Genomic DNA, 4,840 nt, shown 5'->3' on the forward strand with positions numbered 1-4,840 from the left:
AGCAGGGTGGAGGAGGCGCGCTGGGCCCCGCACCCTCTCTGCGCCCGCGGCCAGGGCGCAGCGGGCGAGGCTTGGGAGCGGGACGGGGCTGGCGGCGGCTCCCCACCTACTTGCTGGCGGCGAGGCGAGGGGGCCTGGGGCCAGCCGCACGGCTCCCCGCTCCCTTTCCGACTCTTGCAAAGGAGCGAAACACGCCCCACGCCAGCCTCATCCCTTTCGACTTTTCCAACTGCCACTTTTAAGCTGTCATTAAAGACCTGGGGCGCTCCCCGTAGGTCTGGGGCAAGTCCGCGCCGGTCTAGCCAGCCCCGGGAAGGAGCGAGAAAGAAAGAAAGGCTTGGGAGGGGTGGGTGGGAGGGGAGACAAGGGACGGGGCTCGGCTCGGAACCCCAGGGACCCCCTCCCCACCCGCCCAGGCTGTCCCCGCCCTGCCCAGGAGCAAAGTGACACCCCTTCCTCCGGCTGGGCGTTCCACCAGCTAAGAGCGCACGCAGCGCGGGTCCCTAAGGCCCAGCAGTGGCGGGTGGAAAAAGTGAACTTGGCTCTTGGCCATCCCCGCTGCGGCCGCCACCACCATTCCGGCAATTCGGATCCCCAGCGCGCCCTCTCTCCACGTTTGCCAACCGCCTTTCGTTCGCCCTCCGGGCTGCGCTGCCTCCAGCGCGCGGGGGCGGGCACCTCGGAAACTGGAAAGGCAGCCAAAGAGCTCGCTGGGTCCCGCTTTCCCATAGGAGACGCTGTCCCACTTCCAGCCAGATGCCCGACCCCGGCGCGCCCAGGCTCGGGGCGCGTCCTCGCGTCACCACCTCCCCTTCTTCCGGGCCAGAGGCAGCGCCCCAGTGCCACCCCGGACCTGGGCCGTTCTCCATGGCTGCGCAGCCTCCGGAGCGCGCACTGGTTGCTAACTTTCTCCTCCTCGGGCAGCCCAAGTGTCCCCTAGCGCGCCGGACAGTCCAAATCCCAGGGCCGCGGAGATCCCAAAAGTGCGCCCGTGTGCCAGGCTGGCCCTCCAGGGCGGCCGCCTCGCCAGCTCCTCGAGTGCGCCCTCGAGTTTGCCTCCAAGTCCGAAGTGTGGGCAGCTCTTCTATGGGAATCCATGGGGACTGTCCGTTTCTCCTTCCCTGGCCCTCCCGTCTTGCTCTCAGGGCGGTTTATCATGTTACACATCAACAGAAACCCATCCATCAATTTGTAATTTTAAAAAAGAAAGGGAAAGAAGAAAGGGAGACCAGGTCTGTGGGCTACGCGGACATCAAAGTGGAAAGTGGAGGTGTTTTCTCCATAGTGATCGCCGCTCGCCCTAACCGGCCTTGTCGGCCTTGGACGCCGCAGAGCGTCGGGTAAGCAGTGCCAGGTGCGAAACAAGTTCGAGCAAGTTCCTGCCTCGCGGGCCTCCTCCGGCTCCTCCGGGAAACACACACACACACACACACACACACACACACACACACACACACACACACACACACGCTCTCATCCGCCCGGCTCTCCGCGGAGACCCGTCCTACGGGGCGAGGGCTAGGGGGTGTATTCCTGGGAATTGTCCCAGAGGTGCGGCGGGAGGAGTGGCCAGCTTTGTTCACAGCGCGCGAGGCGCGCGCGCGCGCTCGCACACACACACACACACACACACACACACTCGTGTAGAAAGATACAGACTCAGGGCGGTGGGCAGCTAAGGTAGTGGCTGGCAGACATGCACCCGAGTGGGCACACACCAGTCGCATACGCCTACTTCCGGAGGGGTGGCCCTTTGTCCAGGGATGCTTCCACGTTTCAGGGCCTCAGATGCTCAGGCGGCGCCTTTCAGGGGTGCTGAGAACTCAGGTGGGCGCCAGGCGAGTTACCGACCAGGCGCTGCCAGCCCGGCGGCCCTCACCTGGAGCACAGTGAACCGAGGGCCCGCCCGCGTTGGTTCAGCCTGGGCTCCTGGCTTGGCATAGAAACCCAGGCCCCCGCTTCGGCCCAGAAGGATTGGCTCCCCAGGTCTCCCCACTTCTGCAGGCGCCTGGGCACCCTCCCCCACCACACACACACCTCGCCTCTCTGCCGAGAGAGCTGCTTTGAATTGCACGCGGTTTGCCGGAGGCGGTGTGCTGGGTTGGACGCTCCGGGAAACAAAGCAACCAAAAACAGCTTCCAGTTGACGTCAACTTATTTCCAGAAAAGAAAATAGTTTTGTGCTCCCAGGACAAAATACCCCCCAGGGCAGGACTCTACTGGCAAAAGCCAGGGGAAGGAGGTGGGGAATAGCAGAACTGAAAAACCCCAAGCGCGAACAAGTTTTTAACGGACCTGAGAAAACAGCAGTTTCAGGTGCTGCCTGGACAGCCTGCGAACCAGGGACCCGAGCCCCGCTTAATTTCAACAGAAAAATCGCATTTGGGCAAGTATGCGTTGGCCCGATTATTTCACGACTGTGGATCGGCTCCGTTGCACCAGCTCCCGTAACACCACCAGAATTTCTTGCCCATAATGATATTTTATCAAATACTGGGGACAAAACCTTATTTAGATCAGTAACTACCACAGTTTCCAGGAGGAACATTCACAATAAAACAAGGAGACACGTCCCCCCCGCCCCCAAGCTCTCCTAACTCCTGCCAAGAAAAAAAGAAAAGCTGTTTGATTTTTAAAACCCCAAAACACAAAATTACAGTAGGGTTCATAAAGGAGTTCAGTTCCAGGTTTACTAAGTGATCCCTTAAGAACATCCTGTGGTTCCATACACTCAGGTCCAAACTGAAAGAATCAAAAAAGCTTTCTTATTATTTTTGTAGAGGCGATATGAGCCGTTCGGGCCAGGTCAAAAGTCCACTCCCCCCACCACTAAACAACGGAAAGCTGCCTTCCTTAGAGAGGATGTATTATTTCTCGTGCAGGACGTGTGGTTTTTTTATTATAAAAATAATTCTGGCGTGATATAGAACATTAGTTGAATTTATTTAAGGGATGAAAATTTTTACTGGGCTGCACTGTTCAGAGCTTCAACAAGATGGTCCACATTTGCTTTTTAAGCCTCATAGTAAAATACTACCTGTGTATTTGTGCTTCTACACTACTCAGAATACTTGAAAGCAGTTACATGGTTACTTGGGGAGGAAAACTCCATGTTTTCCCCTCACTGTATAATTCCATTTAGTCTCATTGTGGGTTGACACCTCATGAAATTCCACCCTATAGAAACATCTTCAAATATCATCTTCTCATGTTTTTATTGTCAATATCAATTAAGATAGCTTTTTAAGAAGCAATTACGGAACCTCTCCACCCTGTATGAAAATGTTCATATTCTTTGGCTCATATCCTTTTGCTTCCAGTTTTCTGAGCATCATTTGTTATACACTTGGTTGCTTTGTTTCCTCTACTAAACCAGTACACTGTTATAGTTTTAGGTTGATGCTTAGCCAGCAGTGAGCAATGCAGTCATTACTGAATGAACAAATGATCTGTTTAGTTAAAACTACATTTAGCAGGAAATATTTTGTGTAAAACCTAAAATATAAATCAGAAATCCTACAATTCAAAATCAAGACAAAATGAACTAGAAGGCAGTGTTATTGCTTGCAAGACACAGTGCATTTAATGACTACCTCTGTTTAATAATTTCCTGTCATTACTTTTTGCTGTAGCGTAGCATGCTGTAGAAAGTTATTATACCACCAGTGTGAGAGAGCATTTTTTTTTCCCCAACGAAGTTATAGTTGACCCTTCTGAAGGCATAGAGGTGTCTGTGTAGTAAGACAGGTGGGTTGGAGAGGATTTACATTTAAGGAATCCTATGGGCTTTGGGCAAAGGCCAGAAAAAGCATTTAGTTAATCACTTTAAAGAAAGAAATCAAAAGAGGAAGCCAAACTCTTATGATTCTGCTACTAAAAAATTCATGAAGTGCTCTGGAGGTTAAATATGAATTCAAATTGAAGCTATTTTGACATATCTTTGTTTCAGTTTCACTACTAATTCTGTTGAATTTAATTGAAGATTGTCTTGAGTAAAGTTTTTTGAACTCAGGAAAATTGAACCCATGTAATATAACCCTACAAAGTAGAAAAAAAAAAAAAAAAAAAGAAAAATAGCTCCACAAGGGCAAAAGCTATGCTTTATTCCTGTAACTCCGATTCATTTCAAATTCAGCTTCTTGGCACATTTCAGCAGGGGGCTTGGCACATAGTAAGCACTCAGTAAACACACAATTAGTTACATGTGGGGAGAGAAGTAACTTCAACAAAAGGCTGTGTAGCTGAGGAGTAGAAACTTTCTACTCAGAAGCCAGACTGTCTGGATTTGAATCCTCATTTACTTTACCAGATGCCTTTTTCTGTGTCTCAGTTCTCACTATTATTATGTTTTCTGGGACGTATAATAAGAGTCCCTACCTTATGGGATTGTTTTAGGCATTAAATAATATGTAAAGTACTTAACACAGTGTCTGGAACATTAGTAAACATTTAACCATTAGCTATCAAGGCGCTAATATTTTCCCAAGCTTCATTATAAACAAAGAAACCAAGGCCAAAGAGGCTTCAAAAGGTTAAGACTTAGGCCCAACTCTCCCAGAATGCCCCAGGGCAGGCAAGTTGGTTCCATAACCTGAGCTTCTGGACCATACTTAGACTCTAGGAAACAAACAACGAAAAAATAAAAAAATAATGAACAAAGCAAAAAAAAGAACAAAAACATCAAAGGAATAATTCCCTCTCATGAAAATACCTCTGGGTGTAATTTCATTTGGGAATCACGGAAGAGAGAGTAGACCTTAGCTGAGGCCTCTGACTGTGAGCACAGCAGAAATGGGCCATGAGAAGCTGTAATCTTTGTCATTTGGTCGTCTCAACACTA

Source organism: Chinchilla lanigera, unplaced genomic scaffold (assembly GCF_000276665.1).
Source record: "Chinchilla lanigera isolate Chin_1 unplaced genomic scaffold, ChiLan1.0 scaffold00001, whole genome shotgun sequence".
In the NCBI taxonomy this organism is placed as follows: Eukaryota; Metazoa; Chordata; class Mammalia; order Rodentia; family Chinchillidae; genus Chinchilla; species Chinchilla lanigera.